We start from the raw sequence: 25,688 nt of genomic DNA, 5'->3' as shown, positions 1-25,688 counted from the left end.
TATAAAAAAAGGTAATCAGAAATCGTCGCCATCGTGCTAACTTGTCGTACGTGCATTTTGGGCCAAATTGAGTTAAGAACGCCATTTTGTGCAGCTCACAATGCCTCACCTTTTGACCTTCACAGATCCCCAAAATTCGATTCCAATCCTGAGATATTCAACAAAAACCGAAAAAACTCCGTGCATTTTTGTCACTTTACATATGAAAGTAGTTTCAATCTTGTCGTGCTATCTTGTCACTCCATGAAAATTGATGTAAGTGCGACAAAAGGCCAAAGGGATTTCAGGCCAGGAAAGTCAGGATGCGTTTGACGCACGTACAAGCTAGACTACCGTAAACATTTGTAATTTTAACTCGGGACTCCAGCAACCAACTTCAACCAAACTTCGGGACAATGCACAGAATGGTCAGCCAAACAAAACGTGTTTGTTATTGTTTACATTGCGTGCACTCGTTTTTGTATATTCAAGGTCAAACATTAAAACGCGTTTTCCTCGGAACGTCAAAATGGCGGGTGCGACAAGATAGCACGACGACGTCGAAATGATTTACATAGGACTTTAGGACCCTATTTAAATAAAGTGTTTCAGATAATCAGTTTTCAAGATTTAAAGATTGAATGTTTAAAAAAATGTCCAAAATTCGGAATTATATTGATACTTTCCAACATATTAAATCAATGTTTAACTGTTAACCACGAACAAATGACACATCACACATGACCAAAATAGAAACACTGCAATTTTCTCGTAAAATAACTGCACATGGTTTTCCCGAAACAACGATTGCATTTCACTGCTGAATCAAACATGAACAGTTAAATAATACGCAGTTTCTCTGTAACAAACACCCAACACAATCCATCATTGTTATTGTTCAGCCGAGAGCAACCTCAATGTTAAACCGCCTCCAGCCAAGAAGGTGGGTTGGCTTGAAAGAAAAGTAAATAAATAAAGATGAAAAACCACAACATCAACAACCAAACCAAACCAACCCAAGCCCCCCCCAAATGATCATTGAGAGAAAGGTCCACACTTTTACCTCAATGTTAAGGTGATGGTTACGTGGTTTGCCATTTTGGAGGTGAAAATAGCTTGTGCGAAAAATAAAATAAGCTGAGAAAAAAAGAAAAACATCAACATCGGCCTACGAAATGAAAAACATAAACAGAAAAGAAACGCCGCCGTGGCAGAAAAAAAGGCACCGAATCAGCCAGCCAGCAGCAGCAGTGGCAATGTTAAGGTTACGGCCACGATCAGCTCGTGGGGTGCAACACGAAGTTGTGGTCCCAAAAAATGGCTGCAAATTTGCTTTGGATATTGGAAGCATAAAAGTCTAAAATCACAATTAATTTTAGATTTGTTTTAATGGAAAACTTGCACAATTCCCTAAATTTTCGCAAATCGAACTTTATTTGCATGTGCATTTTGACAAATATTTGCACTAGCTTTTCTACAGTAATCATTTTTAATAGTGCATCCCTTCCAGAAAATCTCGGAACGGAATTCCCGGGATTTTTCCAAAACCAGAATTTTCCGATTATTCCTGGATTATTCTTTTTTTGTCCCAGTTTTATCGAAATTCGATACCTTAATATATTTTATTACAAATTCATTATAATTTCTTTGTGAAATGGTGTAACAATTCGACGTCGTCGTGCTATCTTGTCGCACCCGCCATTTTGACGTTCCGAGAAAAACGCGTTTTAATGTTTGACCTTGAATATACAAAAACGAAAGCACGCAATGTAAACAATAACAAACACGTTTTGTTTGGCTGACCATTCTGTGCATTGTCCCGAAGTTTGGTTGAAGTTGGTTGCTGGAGTCCCGAGTTAAAATTACAAATGTTTACGGTAGTCTAGCTTGTACGTGCGTCAAACGCATCCTGACTTTCCTGGCCTGAAATCCCTTTGGCCTTTTGTCGCACTTACATCAATTTTCATGGAGTGACAAGATAGCACGACAAGATTGAAACTACTTTCATATGTAAAGTGACAAAAATGCACGGAGTTTTTTCGGTTTTTGTTGAATATCTCAGGATTGGAATCGAATTTTGGGGATCTGTGAAGGTCAAAAGGTGAGGCATTGTGAGTTGCACAAAATGGCGTTCTTAACTCAATTTGGCCCAAAATGCACGTACGACAAGTTAGCACGATGGCGACGAATTGAGAACAATCTAAAAAAAATACATTTGAATGTTGTTTAATGTATCTATTGCATTGAGATTTTATTAACATCGTTTTTATTTCGGTAAACCAATCGGCAAACTATTTTGAACTTAATTTGCTTTTCTTAATATTATTTTTCGCAAAAAAATCAAATGGGGGAGAACGGATATTTAACATCTCAAAAAAAAAATACATAAGTATTAGCAATTCCAAGATACAGGGCAAAACAAATATAAAAAAAACTTCAAAATTTTAACGAAAATTCAAGGGCAAACAACTGAAATCAATTTGAAATGGATTCCCCTGCGTTTATCATCATTTTAAACATGTTTGGGTTTATTCAAAAATCTTTTGATTTTTTGTGAATTTTGCTGTGCAGTACCGCAAAGTGTTTTTTTTTTCAAATTTTGTTTTCGTCAAAACTTACATTTTTTAACCTTTTCAGGCCAGATGGATCTAATAAATCAATTATTCAAAAACTATCAATCATTTCCCTATCATTAACCAAAAAAAAAAATATATATATATATATATATATTTTAATTTAGGCCTGCATTTTCAAACATTTTTTTTTTCATTCATCTGTTGAAATTATGGCTTGTTATTTCAATTTTTATATTTTTGGACACCCTGATTTTCAAGACAATTGAGATTAATTTTCAAATCAGTTGCAAAAAACAAAGATGATAACTGCAAAACAGTAAATCCCTCACATAAAATAATGGTCCTACTTCCTAGAAAACATCCTAAATACCGTCATCTGGGACAAATTGGGACAGCTGCTTTAGCCTTGTCACTGCACAATATTTGTATATTTTTATTAGTTTCTAATAGAACGGATACAGAACAACAAACATATTGCATCGTTTTCCAAATTTCAAATATGCTTTGAAAACTGCTGTCCCTTTTCAGACTGCAGTCGCGATTCACCCTAGTTGATAGCACTTAAAACTATTTAAACATGTAATACGTTTAAAATTTTAGTGTTAAAAGAACGAATCCATTTTTAATTTCAACTATATTGTATAAACGGGATTTTTCCAAAATTTAAATCAATTAAAATTTAAATATCAAATCATAAATTTTTGATTAGAAATTTGAAATAATTGTACTGAATTGATTTTTTTGCCAGATAAACAACATTGAAAAACAAATGAGACAATCTTACATTCACTCGACTCAACACCTCATCCACAAGCTGTTGAGAGCCCCACGAAATCACTCTTTGGAGAGCCTCTCACTCGGCAAGCAGGTCGCGAGTGTGGCAGTGGGCCGCAGAAACCCACCAGCGACGATTGTTGAAGCCCACTCGCTGGAGGATAGAGGGGGAAGGGGAAATGGGTTAGTGTTGCATGGGGATTAAGCGGCTTCGGCTCGGGCTCTGTGTTTATCCGCTGCTCTTCGTGGGTTTTCTTACCTCTTTCTATGATTTGCTTTTACCATCATCAACGAATTGTTCCACTTTCCAATCAGTTAAAGTGAAATGCATGCAATGCCGCCGTGGTTTAATGATGAGTTTGCTGCCGAGCAATTCTTTGGAAAACGGTGAATTCAAAGAAATTTTTTGTTTTAATGGATCTGTTTATAGGAGAAGCATTTGACGATATTAAAATGAATGAAATTAAAGACAGGGTTCATTATTAATCAAGAGAGGTATTCGCATAAGTGTTATTGTTCAATATTATATCCACTGCCTGTCGAAGGCTGGTACAAATTAAAGTTTCTGTCAATCTTTTTTGCCTGTCTTTAAAAAAAAACTTCGAATTTTCCATGGAAATTTAAGTGCAATCAACTGATATCAATTTAAAATGCATTCCCGTTGGTTTAGAATTATTTTAAAGCATGTTTGGGTTAGTTAAAAAAATATATTTTATGAATTTTCGATGTACAGTACCGCAAAAAGTTGAAAAAGCTGGAATCTTTGTTTTAGTGAAGTCTTACATATTTAAAACTTCTGATTGCTAAACAACTGAACTAGTATACAATGCATTTTAAAACACTTTGTTCATGGCTTGTAATTTAAATTTATATTGTTTTGTTTTTTTAGAGTCACTTTACAGTAGGTTAAACTCAAACTTATTTTAATAATTTATCTCTTTACGAAATGAAAACCAATTCTAAATTCTTGTTTATTTTTTAATTAGACAATCACAATTATATTTCACGGTTTATTAACGATTCAACAAATCGGTTGTCTGAAAATTACTGATGTTTATAAAATTAACTGAAATTTATTTCATTGGAAACAAGTCTTTAATAAAACTTATTTTTTTTTTTCATTTGGTCAATAATCGTATTTCACTGCTAAATACAAGTTGAAAAAATACAGCGCCATCCCATTTTTGGCAACAGAACGTGATATTTATGTTGCCAAATTTGGGAAATCTTAAAGTGTATTAGAAAAACAGCTCATATTTGTGTGAGAATCATCAATAAACACTGTAAACTTTTCATATTTACGGATGTGGTTAAAAGGAATATTCAAAAATCACGTAATGAACGAAATAGACAATGTTTTTACTTTAAAAAAATAAATAGATCTAAGATAAATATCATTTGCATTAAAAATAATGACATTTATAATGATAACTTATTAAATTATGTGTGGAAAGTATTACGAGACAAAAAATGTCAGATTAATTTGGGTTTTGCCAAAATCGATGAAGTAATTATTGCCAGAATCGAGTGTTGCCAAAAATGTGTTGGCTTTGTATATAGTTAATCATATAGAGTTTTACCAACTTATTTTATTTTATATATAACTATTTAATATGTATTGTGTAACGTATATTTTCTATTTTTAATCAAAAAGGACACTTTTAGACTTTTTAGGGACTTTTTTGGAAACATAAAACTTTAGGAATATTCAATGATATTTTGCAATTTTTTAAAAATGAATAAAGATACTTTTTGCTTCAAAATTTATTAGCTATTAGCTTAAAATATGAAATTTATATGGTTACGGTGTCTGCTTTGTAAGCGGATGATTCTGGGTTCGATTCCCATCTGCTCCAACCTTCCATCGGATGAGGAAGTAAAATGTCGGTCCCGGCCTTGGTTTGTTAGGCCGTTAAGTCATTCCAGGTGTAGGAGTCGTCTCCATGCCATAAGTACAAACAACACACCAAACCAAGCCTACTCCGGTGGAATCGCTGGCGGCGGTTGGACTCGCAATCCAAAGGTCGTCAGTTCAAACACTGGGGTGGAAGGTTCCTTGGAGTAGAAAGAGGTTTGGGTGCTCTCCCCATTCAAGCCTTCGGACTCCTAGGTTCGAGCAGAAACTTGCAATAGAGACCACAAAAGACCCGGGGGTCGTTAATGTGGATGGTTTGATTTTTGATGAAATTTATATATATATATTTTTTTTTCGCCGATCCCTTAACATTGTACTGCCCATTTTTTCAGATTTTTTTTATTTTTCCCGAGGTTATTTTGAGCAACAATTGTTCTACGAAAAACTTAACTTCTCTTGTTTTTGGTTTTTCTTGTTTCATTTTCAGCATTTTTATTTGCATGCAGGGGCGCCGACTAGTCCAAAATGTTGGGGGGCACGGTTGTTTTCCGAAATCGATAGGTAAGAGTGGCGATTAGATGTTAAAGTTTCTTGTATATCACGAATTTTAATAATTTTATTACGATTTTTTATCATCCGGAATCCATTTTTTTAGAAAAAGATAATTTATTAAAACGTTATTGAGAATGTTAATTGGGAGGAATTTTTTAAATGTTTGGAAGGCGAATTCCTTCTCATTGGCATATTCTCACTTATTTTCTAGAAGTAACAGTCAATAATAAAAATAATCAGATATTCAGAAATTCAACAATACAAATATTCTTAAAATAAAAAAACTAAAATAAAAAGCAAAAATTTAGAACTCCAGAAATTTTAAAACACAAATACACATTTAAAAAAAAACATCCATTTTTCAAATCATCAATTGAGAAAAAAAATAAACAAAATTCCAAAATAAAAACAATTAAAAGTTAAAAAAATTCTAGGGTTAAAAATACTACTTCTTGGGTTAAAAATTCTAGGCTTAAAAATGTTAAGAAAAAAAATAATCACAAAACCAGAAATTAAGAAATAACAATAAAATTCAATGTTTTAAAAAATCGAAAATTTCAAAATTATGATACATCAATTAATTTTCAAGAATTTAAAATTTAAGAATTTAAGAATTTAAGAATTTAAGAATTTAAGAATTTAAGAATTTAAGAATTTAAGAATTTAAGAATTTAAGAATTTAAGAATTTAAGAATTTAAGAATTTAAGAATTTAAGAATTTAAGAATTTAAGAATTTAAAAATTTAAGAATTTAAAATTTAAGAATTTAAGAATTTAAGAATTTAAAATTTAAGAATTTAAGAATTTAAAATTTAAATTTAAGAATTTAAGAATTTAAATTTAAGAATTTAAATTTAAGAATTTAAGAATTTAAAATTTAAGAATTTAAATTTAAGAATTTAAGAATTTAAGAATTTAAAATTTAAGAATTTAAAATTTAAGAATTTAAGAATTTAAGAATTTAAGAATTTAAATTTAAGAATTTAGAATTTAAGAATTTAAGAATTTAAGAATTTAAAATTTAAGAATTTAAAATTTAAGAATTTAAGAATTTAAAATTTAAGAATTTAAGAATTTAAGAATTTAAGAATTTAAGAATTTAAGAATTTAAGAATTTAAGAATTTAAGAATTTAAGAATTTAAGAATTTAAATTTAAGAATTTAAGAATTTAAGAATTTAAGAATTTAAGAATTTAAGAATTTAAATTTAAGAATTTAAAATTTAAGAATTTAAGAATTTAAGAATTTAAATTTAAATTTAAGAATTTAAGAATTTAAGAATTTAAATTTAAGAATTTAAGAATTTAAGAATTTAAATTTAAGAATTTAAGAATTTAAGAATTTAGAATTTAAGAATTTAAGAATTTAAAATTTAAGAATTTAAGAATTTAAATTTAAGAATTTAAATTTAAAATTTAAGAATTTAAGAATTTAAGAATTTAAATTTAAATTTAAATTTAAGAATTTAAAATTTAAGAATTTAAGAATTTAAATTTAAGAATTTAAATTTAAATTTAAGAATTTAAATTTAGAATTTAAGAATTTAAAATTTAAGAATTTAAATTTAGAATTTAAGAATTTAAATTTAAATTTAAAATTTAAATTTAAGAATTTAAAATTTAAATTTAAATTTAAGAATTTAAGAATTTAAGAATTTAAGAATTTAAATTTAAGAATTTAAGAATTTAAAATTTAAGAATTTAAATTTAAATTTAAGAATTTAAGAATTTAAGAATTTAAAATTTAAGAATTTAAATTTAAATTTAGAATTTAAGAATTTAAATTTAAGAATTTAAGAATTTAAAATTTAAGAATTTAAGAATTTAAAATTTAAAATTTAAGAATTTAAATTTAAATTTAAGAATTTAAGAATTTAAATTTAAAATTTAAATTTAAGAATTTAAGAATTTAAGAATTTAAGAATTTAAGAATTTAAATTTAAATTTAAGAATTTAAATTTAAATTTAAATTTAAATTTAAGAATTTAAGAATTTAAGAATTTAAATTTAAGAATTTAAGAATTTAAGAATTTAAATTTAAGAATTTAAATTTAAGAATTTAAATTTAAGAATTTAAGAATTTAAAATTTAAAATTTAAGAATTTAAGAATTTAAGAATTTAAGAATTTAAAATTTAAGAATTTAAATTTAAGAATTTAAATTTAAGAATTTAAGAATTTAAAATTTAAATTTAAATTTAAGAATTTAAGAATTTAAATTTAAGAATTTAAGAATTTAAATTTAGAATTTAAGAATTTAAAATTTAAATTTAAGAATTTAAGAATTTAAGAATTTAAAAATTTAAAATTTAAATTTAAAATTTAAATTTAAGAATTTAAGAATTTAAGAATTTAAAATTTAAATTTAAGAATTTAAGAATTTAAGAATTTAAGAATTTAAGAATTTAAAATTTAAGAATTTAAATTTAAGAATTTAAAATTTAAGAATTTAAAATTTAAGAATTTAAGAATTTAAATTTAAATTTAAATTTAAATTTAAGAATTTAAAATTTAAATTTAAATTTAAGAATTTAAAATTTAAATTTAAGAATTTAAGAATTTAAAATTTAAAATTTAAGAATTTAAGAATTTAAAATTTAAATTAAATTTGAATTTAAGAATTTAAATTTAAATTTAAGAATTTAAATTTAAGAATTTAGAATTTAAATTTAAGAATTTAAGAATTTAAGAATTTAAGAATTTAAAATTTAGAATTTAAGAATTTAAGAATTTAAGAATTTAAAATTTAAGAATTTAAAATTTAAGAATTTAAGAATTTAAGAATTTAAGAATTTAAGAATTTAAGAATTTAAATTTAAGAATTTAAATTTAAAATTTAAATTTAAGAATTTAAATTTAAAATTTAAAATTTAAATTTAAGAATTTAAGAATTTAAAATTTAAGAATTTAAAAATTTAAGAATTTAAGAATTTAAATTTAAAATTTAAATTTAAAATTTAAAAATTTAAGAATTTAAATTTAAGAATTTAAATTTAAGAATTTAAATTTAAGAATTTAAGAATTTAAATTTAGAATTTAAGAATTTAAGAATTTAAATTTAAGAATTTAGAATTTAAAATTTAAGAATTTAAGAATTTAAATTTAAGAATTTAAATTTAAAATTTAAGAATTTAAGAATTTAAGAATTTAAGAATTTAAAATTTAAGAATTTAAGAATTTAAAATTTAAATTTAATTTAAATTTAAATTTAAGAATTTAAGAAATTTAAAAATTTAAGAATTTAAAATTTAAATTTAAGAATTTAAGAATTTAAATTTAAAATTTAAGAATTTAAATTTAAGAATTTAAAATTTAAGAATTTAAGAATTTAAATTTAAAATTTAAGAATTTAAGAATTTAAAATTTAAATTTAAATTTAAGAATTTAAGAATTTAAATTTAAGAATTTAAAATTTAAAATTTAAAATTTAAAATTTAAGAATTTAAAATTTAAGAATTTAAGAATTTAAAATTTAAGAATTTAAATTTAAATTTAAATTTAAAATTTAAGAATTTAAGAATTTAAGAATTTAAGAATTTAAAATTTAAGAATTTAAAATTTAAATTTAAGAATTTAAAATTTAAATTTAAGAATTTAAGAATTTAAGAATTTAAGAATTTAAATTTAAGAATTTAAGAATTTAAGAATTTAAAATTTAAATTTAAGAATTTAAAATTTAAAATTTAAGAATTTAAGAATTTAAAATTTAAGAATTTAAAATTTAAGAATTTAAGAATTTAGAATTTAAGAATTTAAATTTAAAATTTAAATTTAAGAATTTAAGAATTTAAGAATTTAAGAATTTAAAATTTAGAATTTAAATTTAAGAATTTAAGAATTTAAGAATTTAAAATTTAAGAATTTAAATTTAAGAATTTAAGAATTTAAGAATTTAAGAATTTAAGAATTTAAGAATTTAAGAATTTAAGAATTTAAATTTAAAATTTAAGAATTTAAGAATTTAAGAATTTAAGAATTTAAGAATTTAAAATTTAAGAATTTAAATTTAAGAATTTAAAATTTAAAATTTAAGAATTTAAAATTTAAGAATTTAAATTTAAAATTTAAGAATTTAGAATTTAAGAATTTAAGAATTTAAGAATTTAAAATTTAAATTTAAGAATTTAAATTTAATTTAAATTTAAGAATTTAAATTTAAATTTAAGAATTTAAATTTAAATTTAAGAATTTAAGAATTTAAATTTAAGAATTTAAGAATTTAAGAATTTAAATTTAAAATTTAAGAATTTAAGAATTTAAGAATTTAAGAATTTAAGAATTTAAAATTTAAGAATTTAAATTTAAGAATTTAAATTTAAGAATTTAAGAATTTAAAATTTAAGAATTTAAATTTAAATTTAAATTTAAATTTAAGAATTTAAGAATTTAAAATTTAAGAATTTAAGAATTTAAGAATTTAAGAATTTAAAATTTAAGAATTTAAAATTTAAATTTAAGAATTTAAATTTAAATTTAAATTTAAGAATTTAAATTTAAGAATTTAAGAATTTAAATTTAAATTTAAGAATTTAAGAATTTAAGAATTTAAATTTAAATTTAAATTTAAATTTAAATTTAAAATTTAAGAATTTAAGAATTTAAGAATTTAAGAATTTAAAATTTAAAATTTAAGAATTTAAGAATTTAAAATTTAAGAATTTAAATTTAAGAATTTAAATTTAAATTTAAGAATTTAAATTTAAAATTTAAATTTAAATTTAAAATTTAAATTTAAATTTAAGAATTTAAGAATTTAAGAATTTAAAATTTAAATTTAAGAATTTAAGAATTTAAAATTTAAATTTAAGAATTTAAATTTAAGAATTTAAATTTAAAATTTAAAATTTAAGAATTTAAATTTAAATTTAAGAATTTAAAATTTAAGAATTTAAATTTAAGAATTTAAAAATTTAAAATTTAGAATTTAAGAATTTAAGAATTTAAAATTTAGAATTTAAGAATTTAAATTTAAAATTTAAGAATTTAAATTTAAAATTTAAATTTAAATTTAAATTTAAATTTAAATTTAAATTTAAGAATTTAATTTAAGAATTTAAATTTAAGAATTTAAATTTAAAATTTAAGAATTTAAATTTAAGAATTTAAATTTAAGAATTTAAGAATTTAAATTTAGAATTTAAAATTTAAGAATTTAATTTAGAATTTAAATTTAAAATTTAAGAATTTAAGAATTTAAATTTAAGAATTTAAGAATTTAAATTTAAATTTAAGAATTTAAATTTAAATTTAAATTTAAAATTTAAAATTTAAGAATTTAAAATTTAAATTTAAGAATTTAAAGAATTTAAGAATTTAAATTTAAATTTAGAATTTAAGAATTTAAAATTTAAAATTTAAGAATTTAAAATTTAAATTTAAGAATTTAAGAATTTAAATTTAAGAATTTAAATTTAAATTTAAATTTAAGAATTTAAATTTAAGAATTTAGAATTTAAATTTAAATTTAAGAATTTAAGAATTTAAAATTTAAATTTAAGAATTTAAATTTAAATTTAAGAATTTAAGAATTTAAGAATTTAAGAATTTAAGAATTTAAATTTAAAATTTAAGAATTTAAGAATTTAAATTTAAGAATTTAAGAATTTAAGAATTTAAGAATTTAAGAATTTAAGAATTTAAAATTTAAGAATTTAAATTTAAATTTAAGAATTTAAATTTAAGAATTTAAGAATTTAAATTTAAGAATTTAAAATTTAAGAATTTAAGAATTTAAGAATTTAAGAATTTAAATTTAAAATTTAAATTTAAATTTAAGAATTTAAAATTTAAATTTAAAATTTAAGAATTTAAGAATTTAAAATTTAGAATTTAAATTTAAGAATTTAAGAATTTAAATTTAAGAATTTAAATTTAGAATTTAAGAATTTAAGAATTTAAATTTAAGAATTTAAAATTTAAGAATTTAAAATTTAAATTTAAATTTAAAATTTAAGAATTTAAGAATTTAAGAATTTAAAATTTAAAATTTAAGAATTTAAGAATTTAAGAATTTAAAATTTAAAATTTAAAATTTAAATTTAAGAATTTAAGAATTTAAGAATTTAAGAATTTAGAATTTAAGAATTTAAGAATTTAAGAATTTAAGAAATTTAAAATTTAAGAATTTAAATTTAAGAATTTAAATTTAAATTTAAAATTTAAGAATTTAAAATTTAAGAATTTAAGAATTTAAGAATTTAAATTTAAATTTAAGAATTTAAAATTTAAAATTTAAGAATTTAAATTTAAGAATTTAAGAATTTAAGAATTTAAGAATTTAAATTTAAATTTAAGAATTTAAGAATTTAAGAATTTAAGAATTTAAATTTAAATTTAAATTTAAATTTAAATTTAAATTTAAGAATTTAAAATTTAAGAATTTAAAATTTAAGAATTTAAGAATTTAAATTTAAATTTAAGAATTTAAGAATTTAAGAATTTAAGAATTTAAGAATTTAAGAATTTAAGAATTTAAGAATTTAAGAATTTAGAATTTAATTTAAGAATTTAAAATTTAAGAATTTAAAATTTAAGAATTTAAAATTTAAGAATTTAGAATTTAAATTTAAGAATTTAGAATTTAAGAATTTAAATTTAAGAATTTAAGAATTTAAATTTAGAATTTAAATTTAAGAATTTAAATTTAAATTTAAATTTAAGAATTTAAAATTTAGAATTTAAGAATTTAAGAATTTAAAATTTAAAATTTAAGAATTTAAGAATTTAAGAATTTAAATTTAAGAATTTAAATTTAAGAATTTAAGAATTTAAGAATTTAAATTTAAATTTAAGAATTTAAGAATTTAAGAATTTAAGAATTTAAGAATTTAAGAATTTAAGAATTTAAATTTAAGAATTTAAATTTAAGAATTTAAGAATTTAAGAATTTAAATTTAAATTTAAGAATTTAAATTTAAATTTAAGAATTTAAATTTAAATTTAAATTTAAAAATTTAAGAATTTAAAATTTAAGAATTTAAGAATTTAAAATTTAAAATTTAAAATTTAAATTTAAATTTAAATTTAAGAATTTAAATTTAAATTTAAATTTAAATTTAAATTTAAAATTTAAGAATTTAAAATTTAAGAATTTAAATTTAAGAATTTAAATTTAAGAATTTAAGAATTTAAGAATTTAAGAATTTAAAATTTAAAATTTAAAATTTAAATTTAAAATTTAAATTTAAGAATTTAAATTTAAAATTTAAATTTAAAATTTAAATTTAAATTTAAATTTAAATTTAAATTTAAAATTTAAATTTAAGAATTTAAGAATTTAAATTTAAATTTAAGAATTTAAGAATTTAAGAATTTAAATTTAAGAATTTAAATTTAAGAATTTAAAATTTAAGAATTTAAGAATTTAAATTTAAGAATTTAAGAATTTAAGAATTTAAGAATTTAAGAATTTAAGAATTTAAGAATTTAAGAATTTAAGAATTTAAGAATTTAAATTTAAGAATTTAAATTTAAGAATTTAAATTTAAATTTAAGAATTTAAATTTAAGATTTAAATTTAAGAATTTAAATTTAAGAATTTAAATTTAAATTTAAGAATTTAAATTTAAAATTTAAATTTAAATTTAAATTTAAATTTAAGAATTTAAAATTTAAGAATTTAAGAATTTAAAATTTAAGAATTTAAATTTAAGAATTTAAATTTAAATTTAAGAATTTAAGAATTTAAGAATTTAAGAATTTAAATTTAAGAATTTAAATTTAAAATTTAAGAATTTAAGAATTTAAGAATTTAAGAATTTAAGAATTTAAATTTAAATTTAAGAATTTAAATTTAAGAATTTAAATTTAGAATTTAAGAATTTAAGAATTTAAATTTAAGAATTTAAAATTTAAGAATTTAAGAATTTAAATTTAAATTTAAGAATTTAAAATTTAAATTTAAAATTTAAATTTAAGAAATTTAAAATTAAAATTTAAGAATTTAAATTTAAATTTAAATTTAAAATTTAAGAATTTAAGAATTTAAGAATTTAAGAATTTAAATTTAAGAATTTAGAATTTAAGAATTTAAAAATTTAAAAATTTAAGAATTTAAATTTTAAATTTAAATTTAAGAATTTAAATTTAAATTTAAATTTAAAATTTAAGAATTTAAATTTAAGAATTTAAGAATTTAAATTTAAATTTAAATTTAAATTTAAGAATTTAAAATTTAAGAATTTAAGAATTTAAGAATTTAAGAATTTAAATTTAAATTTAAGAATTTAAATTTAAATTTAAATTTAAAATTTAGAATTTAAATTTAAATTTAAGAATTTAAATTTAAATTTAAATTTAAATTTAAGAATTTAAATTTAAGAATTTAAATTTAAATTTAAATTTAAATTTAAATTTAAGAATTTAAATTTAAAATTTAAAATTTAAATTTAAATTTAAGAATTTAAATTTAAGAATTTAAGAATTTAAGAATTTAAATTTAAATTTAGATTTAAGAATTTAAGAATTTAGAATTTAAGAATTTAAATTTAAGAATTTAAGAATTTAAAATTTAAATTTAAGAATTTAAATTTAAAATTTAAGAATTTAAAATTTAAATTTAAATTTAAGAATTTAAATTTAAGAATTTAAGAATTTAAATTTAAGAATTTAAGAATTTAAATTTAAATTTAAGAATTTAAAAATTTAAATTTAAGAATTTAAATTTAAATTTAAAAATTTAAATTTAAATTTAAGAATTTAAGAATTTAAGAATTTAAAATTTAAGAATTTAAATTTAAATTTAAATTTAAATTTAAGAATTTAAGAATTTAAGAATTTAAAATTTAAGAATTTAAGAATTTAAGAATTTAAAATTTAAGAATTTAAGAATTTAAGAATTTAAATTTAAGAATTTAAATTTAAAATTTAAGAATTTAAGAATTTAAGAATTTAAGAATTTAAGAATTTAAATTTAAATTTAAGAATTTAAGAATTTAAGAATTTAAGAATTTAAATTTAAGAATTTAAGAATTTAAGAATTTAAAATTTAAATTTAAATTTAAAAATTTAAATTTAAATTTAAGAATTTAAGAATTTAAATTTAAATTTAAGAATTTAAGAATTTAAGAATTTAAGAATTTAAGAATTTAAATTTAAATTTAAGAATTTAAATTTAAGAATTTAAGAATTTAGAATTTAAGAATTTAAATTTAAATTTAAATTTAGAATTTAAGAATTTAAATTTAAATTTAAATTTAGAATTTAAATTTAAATTTAAAATTTAAGAATTTAAATTTAAGAATTTAAATTTAAGAATTTAAATTTAAGAATTTAAGAATTTAAATTTAAGATTTAAATTTAAAATTTAAGAATTTAAGAATTTAAGAATTTAAGAATTTAAGAATTTAAATTTAAGAATTTAAGAATTTAAGAATTTAAGAATTTAAATTTAAATTTAAAATTTAAAATTTAAGAATTTAAGAATTTAAATTTAAGAATTTAAGAATTTAAATTTAAAAATTTAAGAATTTAAATTTAAATTTAAATTTAAGAATTTAAGAATTTAAATTTAAGAATTTAAATTTAAATTTAAATTTAAGAATTTAAGAATTTAAATTTAAATTTAAATTTAAATTTAAATTTAAGAATTTAAAAATTTAAGAATTTAAGAATTTAAGAATTTAAATTTAAAATTTAAATTTAAATTTAAATTTAAGAATTTAAAATTTAAAATTTAAGAATTTAAATTTAAATTTAAGAATTTAAATTTAAGAATTTAAAATTTAAGAATTTAAATTTAAGAATTTAAAATTTAAGAATTTAAGAATTTAAATTTAAATTTAAAAATTAAGAATTTAAGAATTTAAATTTAAATTTAAGAATTTAAATTTAAATTTAAGAATTTAAATTTAAGAATTTAAGAATTTAAATTTAAGAATTTAAATTTAAGAATTTAAGATAGAATTTAAAATTTAAATTTAAATTTAAATTTAAAATTTAAATTTAAGAATTTAAGAATTTAAATTTAAATTTAAATTTAAATTTAAGAATTTAAGAATTTAAATTTAAGAATTTAAGAATTTAAGAATTTAAGAATTTAAATTTAAGAATTTAAAATTTAAGAATTTAAATTTAAGAATTTAAATTTAAATTTAAAATTTAAATTTAAAAATTTAAATTTAAGAATTTAAATTTAAAATTTAAGAATTTAAATTTAAATTTAAATTTAAGAATTTAAGAATTTAAGAATTTAAATTTAGAATTTAAGAATTTAAATTTAAGAATTTAAGAATTTAAAATTTAAGAATTTAAGAATTTAAGAATTTAAGAATTTAAGAATTTAAATTTAAATTTAAGAATTTAAAATTTAAGAATTTAAATTTAAATTTAAGAATTTAAATTTAAATTTAAGAATTTAAGAATTTAAAAATTTAAGAATTTAAGAATTTAAGAATTTAAATTTAAGAATTTAAGAATTTAAGAATTTAAGAATTTAAATTTAAGAATTTAAGAATTTAAGAATTTAAAATTTAAGAATTTAAATTTAAAATTTAAGAATTTAGAATTTAAGAATTTAAGAATTTAAATTTAAATTTAAGAATTTAAGAATTTAAATTTAAGAATTTAAAATTTAAGAATTTAAGAATTTAAATTTAAGAATTTAAGATTTAAAATTTAAAATTTAAGAATTTAAGAATTTAAAATTTAAAATTTAAAATTTAAATTTAAGAATTTAAATTTAAATTTAAATTTAAGAATTTAAATTTAAATTTAAAATTTAAATTTAAGAATTTAAGAATTTAAGAATTTAAGAATTTAAATTTAAGAATTTAAATTTAAGAATTTAAGAATTTAAGAATTTAAGAATTTAAGAATTTAAGAATTTAAGAATTTAAGAATTTAAGAATTTAAATTTAAGAATTTAAAAATTTAAAAATTTAAGAATTTAAGAATTTAAATTTAAATTTAAATTTAAGAATTTAAATTTAAAATTTAGAATTTAAGAATTTAAGAATTTAGAATTTAAATTTAAGAATTTAAATTTAAGAATTTAAATTTAAAATTTAAATTTAAGAATTTAAATTTAAGAATTTAAATTTAAATTTAAGAATTTAAATTTAAGAATTTAAGAATTTAAATTTAAGAATTTAAATTTAAATTTAAGAATTTAAGAATTTAAGAATTTAAGAATTTAAGAATTTAAATTTAAGAATTTAAATTTAAAATTTAAATTTAAGAATTTAAAATTTAAATTTAGAATTTAAGAATTTAAGAATTTGAATTTAAAATTTAAGAATTTAAATTTAAGAATTTAAATTTAAGAATTTAAGAATTTAAAAATTTAAATTTAAGAATTTAAGATTTAAGAATTTAAGAATTTAAGAATTTAAAATTTAAGAATTTAAATTTAAATTTAAATTTAAGAATTTAAAATTTAAATTTAAGAATTTAAGAATTTAAGAATTTAAAATTTAAAATTTAAATTTAAGAATTTAAATTTAAGAATTTAAGAATTTAAATTTAAATTTAAATTTAAAATTTAAAATTTAAGAATTTAAATTTAAAATTTAAGAATTTAAGAATTTAAATTTAAATTTAAGAATTTAAATTTAAGAATTTAAGAATTTAAATTTAAATTTAAATTTAAGATTTAAATTTAAATTTAAATTTAAATTTAAATTTAAGAATTTAAGAATTTAAAATTTAAGAATTTAAGAATTTAAGAATTTAAGAATTTAAGAATTTAAATTTAAGAATTTAAGAATTTAAAATTTAAGAATTTAAGAATTTAAGAATTTAAATTTAAGAATTTAAGAATTTAAAATTTAAGAATTTAAGAATTTAAATTTAAGAATTTAAGAATTTAAAATTTAAAATTTAAATTTAAGAATTTAAGAATTTAAGAATTTAAATTTAAGAATTTAAGAATTTAAGAATTTAAGAATTTAAGAATTTAAGAATTTAAGAATTTAAGAATTTAAGAATTTAAATTTAAAATTTAAGAATTTAAGATAAGAATTTAAATTTAAGAATTTAAGAATTTAAGAATTTAAAATTTAAATTTAAGAATTAAGAATTTAAGAATTTAAATTTAAAAATTTAAGAATTTAAATTTAAGAATTTAAGAATTTAAGAATTTAAATTTAAATTTAAGAATTTAAGAATTTAAATTTAAGAATTTAAGAATTTAAATTTAAATTTAAGAATTTAAAATTTAAGAATTTAGAATTTAAGAATTTAAGAATTTAAGAATTTAAATTTAAGAATTTAAGAATTTAAATTTAAGAATTTAAAATTTAAGAATTTAAAATTTAAGAATTTAAATTTAAGAATTTAAGAATTTAAGAATTTAAATTTAAATTTAAGAATTTAAATTTAAGAATTTAAGAATTTAAAATTTAAGAATTTAAGAATTTAAGAATTTAAATTTAAATTTAAGAATTTAAGAATTTAAATTTAAGAATTTAAGAATTTAAAATTTAAGAATTTAAGAATTTAAAATTTAAGAATTTAAGAATTTAAGAATTTAAATTTAAGAATTTAAGAATTTAAGAATTTAAAATTTAAAATTTAAGAATTTAAGAATTTAAAATTTAAGAATTTAAGAATTTAAGAATTTAAATTTAAATTTAAGAATTTAAGAATTTAAATTTAAAAATTTAAGAATTTAAATTTAAGAATTTAAGAGAATTTAAATTTAAAATTTAAATTTAAATTTAAAATTTAAATTTAAATTTAAATTTAAGAATTTAAATTTAAAATTTAAATTTAAGAATTTAAGAATTTAAATTTAAATTTAAGAATTTAAATTTAAGAATTTAAGAATTTAAGAATTTAAAATTTAAATTTAAAATTTAAGAATTTAAATTTAAATTTAAATTTAAATTTAAATTTAAGAATTTAAATTTAAGAATTTAAATTTAAATTTAAATTTAAGAATTTAAGAATTTAAATTTAAGAATTTAAGAATTTAAATTTAAGAATTTAAGAATTTAAATTTAAGAATTTAAGAATTTAAAATTTAAGAATTTAAGAATTTAAGAATTTAAGAATTTAAGAATTTAAAATTTAGAATTTAAGAATTTAAGAATTTAAATTTAAGAATTTAAGAATTTAAGAATTTAAGAATTTAAGAATTTAAATTTAAGAATTTAAATTTAAATTTAAATTTAAGAATTTAAGAATTTAAATTTAAGAATTTAAGATTTAAGAATTTAAATTTAAGAATTTAAATTTAAGAATTTAAGAATTTAAATTTAAAATTTAAGAATTTAAGAATTTAAATTTAAATTTAGAATTTAAGAATTTAAGAATTTAAATTTAAGAATTTAAATTTAAGAATTTAAGAATTTAAGAATTTAAATTTAAATTTAAGAATTTAAGAATTTAAATTTAAATTTAAATTTAAGAATTTAAATTTAAATTTAAGAATTTAAAATTTAAATTTAAGAATTTAGAATTTAAATTTAAGAATTTAAATTTAAGAATTTAAAAATTTAAGAATTTAAGAATTTAAATTTAAGAATTTAAGAATTTAAATTTAAATTTAAGAATTTAAATTTAAGAATTTAAGAATTTAAGAATTTAAGAATTTAAATTTAAGAATTTAAGAATTTAAATTTAAAATTTAAATTTAAGAATTTAAATTTAAATTTAAGAATTTAAGAATTTAAATTTAAAATTTAAATTTAAATTTAAGAATTTAAAATTTAAAATTTAAATTTAAATTTAAATTTAAATTTAAATTTAAGAATTTAAAATTTAAAATTTAAGAATTTAAATTTAAGAATTTAAATTTAAGAATTTAAGAATTTAAATTTAAGAATTTAAGAATTTAAGAATTTAAGAATTTAAATTTAAATTTAAGAATTTAAGAATTTAAGAATTTAAGAATTTAAAATTTAAGAATTTAAATTTAAGAATTTAAGAATTTAAGAATTTAAATTTAAGAATTTAAGAATTTAGAATTTAAGAATTTAAGAATTTAAATTTAAATTTAAATTTAAGAATTTAAGAATTTAAGAATTTAAGAATTTAAGAATTTAAATTTAAATTTAAGAATTTAAGAATTTAAGAATTTAAGAATTTAAATTTAAGAATTTAAGAATTAAGAATTTAAGAATTTAAGAATTAAATTTAAGAATTTAAGAATTTAAGAATTAAATTTAAGAATTTAAGAATTTAAGAATTTAAATTTAAATTTAAATTTAAGAATTTAAATTTAAAAATTTAAGAATTTAAGAATTTAAGAATTTAAGATTTAAGAATTTAAGAATTTAAAATTTAAATTTAAGAATTTAAGAATTTAAATTTAAGAATTTAAAATTTAAGAATTTAAGAATTTAAATTTAAGAATTTAAGATTTAAGAATTTAAGAATTTAAAAATTTAAAATTTAAGAATTTAAATTTAAATTTAAGAATTTAAGAATTTAAGAATTTAAATTTAAATTTAAATTTAAGAATTTAAGAATTTAAGAATTTAAGAATTTAAGAATTTAAGAAATTTAAATTTAAGAATTTAAAATTTAAAATTTAAGAATTTAAATTTAAGAATTTAAGAATTTAAATTTAAAATTTAAGAATTTAAGAATTTAAGAATTTAAGAATTTAAGAATTTAAATTTAAAATTTAAAATTTAAGAATTTAAGAATTTAAATTTAAGAATTTAAAATTTAAAATTTAAGAATTTAAATTTAAGAATTTAAATTTAAGAATTTAAGAATTTAAGAATTTAAGAGAATTTAAGAATTTAAGAATTTAAGAATTTAAGAATTTAAAATTTAAGAATTTAAGAATTTAAGAATTTAAGAATTTAAGAATTTAAGAATTTAAGAATTTAAGAATTTAAGAATTTAAGAATTTAAGAATTTGACCAAAAACTTTTTAAAATGGAATCCCAATACTCAATAATGGTGATTTCCTGTTTTTTTTTAATTTTTTTCGGCATGTTTTTTGAGGGTGCAGTTAAAATTTCTACAGCCTTTTAATTTTTTTTTTTTTTTTGAAGTGCTATGGAAAAAGTACATTGGTTTTGTTTTGTTTGACGACATCTCTCAAATCATTTACCGATGACTCTGTGCTCTTGTACTAAGCTTACTGATTTTCCTAGAGAGCACAGTGGTATAGATAAAATGTTGTCGACTTAGAATAAAAATGCATCTAAATCCAGAAAATTGTAAACGATTTTGTTCAAAAAATTTCAGCGATTTCGAAAACAACAAATGTTTTTGAACTATTTTACGGATTCGTTTACAAGAATTCTATCCGTGTGTACAAACAATGTTCCATTTAAGTTTTAGATATTATTTTCAATTATTTCTGTAATTTTTTTATATTTAATATAAGAATATTTTTCTTCCAAAATTTCTGGGGGGGCACAATGTATGGACTGCCCCCCCAGCCAAATTTTAAGGGGGGCAAAAAGTACCGTGCCCCCCCAGAGTCGGCGCCCCTGTTTGCATGTATCATGTTATGTTTATGTTTGATTTAAAAATCCTTTGAATTTTGGAATATAAAAACATTTTTTTTAATTTCAGAGGTACATTATGGGTAATAATTATATTTAATTTAGAAAAACATATTAGATTGACATTATCAGAAAAAATAAAGGGTACTCAGTCTTTAATGTTAGTTTCTGATTAACTTGAAAAAATATGTATCGATATTGCACTTTGTCGATCTATTATGAGCAGCCAAAAAGCACACTTTCACGCGCAGCGTAAATGTGCTGGCGTTTATGCTTCGACTTGATGACTTGTCGATCTTTCGATCGAGAATGGGCTGGGACTTTGAATTTGATGTTCAGTATATGATTCTGTATAAAACCAAAAAATTAATTGGAAAAAATAGGATAAAAATAAGACGTAAAACACTAATATGGCTATATCTCTGGAAATATATTTTGGAAAAGCTTCAAATTTTGGGCTCAAGCAGTTCTGGCGCATGTTTTCGAATGGCTTTTTATTTGAAACTGAATTCTTTTAATTTAATAGTTTTATCTGTGAAATTTTCCAAAAAATACCTCTAGAAATGCCTTTGACCACATTTACTGGTCGAAAATTGTGAATCGAAAAATAAAATGTTCGTCTCCTACCCTACGGCTACAAATCTGAAATATAGAAACTGTGGGTTTTACGAGCGATTTTTCAATGATGGAAGACACAATTTTTTTAAGAGCGGAGCACAAGTATTTCAGAACAAAGAGCTCTCAAAAATTAGGCTTTGAGTTCCGGGTTTAAGGCCAAAATTCAATCGAAAGAGCGCATCAAAACCCTCAAATTAGTAATAGGATTTTTTTCTGGGACGATTCCCCGCCGTTCACGATTTTTTTAAGATTTCTGAGTAAAGCGTTTTTCCAAAAGCAAACCTTAAACCTTTCTTTTGTAAGAAAGGCAAAAAAACTAAGTTTGAGCGGTTTCCATACCATTAGCTTTCAATAATTAAAAAGAACTAAAGATAAATTTCTATTGTTAAAGAAGGTTAGAGGCAAGGTTGCGTTTTGGAGGATTTAAATTTCAAAAAATATACAAAATGTCTTGATTTTTAGGCCAATAGACCCATTTTGTAAATTTTATATGGAAATTATAAAGATGTATGTACAACTAAATAATTCCCAAAAACTAATTTAATTTTCCAGAGAATTTTCCATTGCTGCAGCTGGTGAAGGTTTCAATTTTTGCGGGCGCATAGATTGCTTGTTGTTGGTGTGCACAGGAATTGGAATCAACTTTCTTTCTTGGCTTGCAATCCTCCTCCACCTCCTTCTCGCTGTGGCGCTGTTACACATTTTTCCTAAACTTTTCTCCGGTTTTCGTTAGGCTCGGCCGGGTTTTTTTTCTGCAAAAATGGTGTTGCGCGTTCGGGAGCTTTCTCCCTGCCAGCTGCAGACGTAATAACTGATGCTGTCATATATTGTAAAACTTTTCCTAGCTGCGTCGATATTTTCACTGATAACGGCGGTGCGGGCCGAGCGTGCGTAATAATTATCCAAACGGAAGTGGGTTAGAAAATGGAAGTTACACGCATTTTTTGGGGGGTAACTTTTGTTTACAAACTTTGAGGGTAGGATCCGATTTTGAATTTTAAAAATCAACGATGAACAAATTGCATCAATATATTTTATTTGATATGAGTGCAATCTTCAAACAACTCCACAAATGTCCACGGCCTGGCAAAGAGCAGTGTCTAGTTCTATGGTCGCCAATACAGCAGCCTTGCTCCGGATAGCCGGTTGAAGATATGGTGCATATTCAACAGGTTGTCACGTTGCCCGACAGTCGTTTGCACGCTCCTGGAACTTCACAGTGACAATTATTTAACCATCTTGCGAGTTGGAAGTTTTGCAAAAGCTGTAAAGTTTTTCTGCGAAGATTTGTTACTGTGAAAATTGTCAGGAGTTATACTAACAGGCGGTGCAATGCGTTACACAAGTCTTGATTCCATGGAACGTTCCAGAAAGGGTACGTCTGGGGACTTGCGACAAACAGCGGATGCTGGAGCAACGTGCCTGCCCTCTTTCGGGGAACTAAAAAAACAAGCAACAAAATGCACCAAGCTGTTGCACAACGCCGTAATCCGTGCTCGTTTAAGGATTTTTTTTTATTATAGAGTTTTATTTGAAAATGTTACAGGAAATCTTACAGCTTTTACGATAAAATTAACCTTCCTGAAAAAAAAAATTATAAAATTAACTTCCTGACGATATGACGTGTTAGCTTTTTTCTCAAATTTAAATGAAATTTAATTTTAAGGCAGAATTTGACAGATTGAACGATGGCGGTAAAGGACTACATTTTGATATGATATAAAATTTAGATAAAATCAATATTGAATAAAAGATGAATAAGAAGTTGAAGTAGCTGAACTCGTTTGAATGAGAAAATAATAAATACAAGATATACGAAGCATTTTGGAAACCTTCGGATAACTGGACTCCGTTAAATTGCAACTTTGGATAACCGAGCCTTCAGATTATTGAGCTTCAATTTTGAAATTAAAGATGCGATTCCAAGACAAACTAGCAGGATTCAGATCAAATTTGGCATGGGAGTTCCTTGGCCAAAATAATTAGACCCGTATTGCTTTGTTTGGCGATTAGGGTGATCCTTTTCAAAATAAGGTGGCGATTTTCGCAAAAACTACTTTTTCAATAAATAGCATCCTCGAAACGGCTGAACCAATTTTAGCTCGTCATGTTTCTAAAGAAAGTGATTAGTTGGGCTTTTTTATGAAAAATACTTATTCATTTTGAAAAGCTAGCTGAATACACGTGCAGATCAAATACAAACTTTGTTTTGCTGTTTTGAAAGTCTCGAGCCCCAAGAGTTCATAACTGAACATGTTTTTCTATGATTTTTTGACGTAGACTTACGTCTTTGTCGAAGGTACTGGGGTGCCATTCTAAAAAACCCGGGCCGAAGGCCCTGGAATATTGCGTCATTCGTCAATCGCTTATATCTTCCTTCCCTCAAATCGAATCGGCACGATTTTGGTTCCATTCGATTCGAAAATTATTCAGCAATTTGCTATTAAATTTTCAATGTTGGCAAAATAGTTTTACTATTGTAACAACTCAATGTTTTAAAAAGTTTTCAAAGTGCAGAGATTTTGCAAGCCAAATGAGCGCTTCCCACTCACGGACGGGAATGTCAAGTACCTATTTTGAGGGGAAAATCACCCGAGCAACGCGACCGAGTGTCGGTCGCGAAAAAGGAGGGGAAGTAGCGAGCCGAAAACATATATAAGAAAGTGCGCCAGTTTTCAGACCATCATTTACGTCTCAGACGTCGGACCGGCAGCAGCAGCAGGAAAGCTCAGCCCAGAGGAGCAGCAGGAGAGAGAGGGACCAGAACTGCAAAAGAAGCGCGCATCGCCTTCTCGTCGTCACCGTCAGCCAGTTGCCGCTCGATGGCCGGACCGTTTGGATCTTTCGTGGTTGCCGTGGTTCGGAGTTGCCTCACTCCCCGTCCCTCGTCCCACCCGTGATGAGTCGGTGAAATGCTTTTCAGGAACTAGTGTTGGTCTTCGGGGGTGACGGTTTGCACAGCTTTCTGAGGCTGCTCCCCCCAACCCCTCTCTCTCCCCACACATTATGCTACCAAACTTTCATTCGGTTCGCGAAAAAATCGTTTTTCGTTCTTCTCTCCTCCATTCGATGTTTCCATTGTTTAAATAAGGCTTTCTAGTCAAAGATTTATCAACACATTCAAAGGAAGGTTACATGGCAGTTGCGGTCCGATTGAGTTGACTGGAGTGTGTAATTTCTGTCTTGTTGGGGGGTCCATCTCCCATTTACGATCTTATTCCGTTAATGTATTTCAAGTATCTAGCTAATTCTTCAAAAATAAGATATGGAAAACTCTATGTCCACATATCAAAACTTTACGTAGTCTACGCCATTCCGGTTATGTCTGTGACATAACTACTTTGACTTTTAAGGATTTTTTTAAAGGATGTTTTAGATAACATATCCAAAAATGGTGAATAAATAATAACGGAACAGAATTATTAGATATCGTAAACCAGGATGACTATTATAGGTTTGAGATGATTTGATGAAAATAAAAAAAGATTGCACATCAATAAACGGAAAGCATTTTCGGATTCTCTTGACATCCAATAGCATATATATCTATTTTTTTCAATTTCTATGGAATCTGTTAAAAAGAATATAAACTTAGCTAACTAGTTTCAAAAAACATTTATATTTTATCTCAAAAACTTTTATATTTTATCTTAAAACCTACAAATTGCTTTTAAAAGATTGCAAAAATGTTGCGTCGTTCCAGAGAAATCTTTATGGATGACGCCTTTGTCTATTTCTCTGGAACGACGCAACATTTTTGCAATCTTTTAAAAGCATTTTGTAGGTTTTGTTCAGATCTATAAAACGCTTTCTGAAGCTTTCAAAAATATTCTACGGTTTAAGAGAAATCGACGAAATAAAAAGCGTAACGCCTCCGCGTAAAAAGAGGTTTAACTGTACCATGCTTTATCATCGAAATGAATTCGCAG

This window comes from Culex quinquefasciatus, chromosome 2, assembly GCF_015732765.1.
Source record: "Culex quinquefasciatus strain JHB chromosome 2, VPISU_Cqui_1.0_pri_paternal, whole genome shotgun sequence".
NCBI classification, from domain to species: domain Eukaryota; kingdom Metazoa; phylum Arthropoda; class Insecta; order Diptera; family Culicidae; genus Culex; species Culex quinquefasciatus.
The sequence above is the reverse complement of the archived record's forward strand: the minus strand, read 5'-3'. Positions refer to the sequence as shown.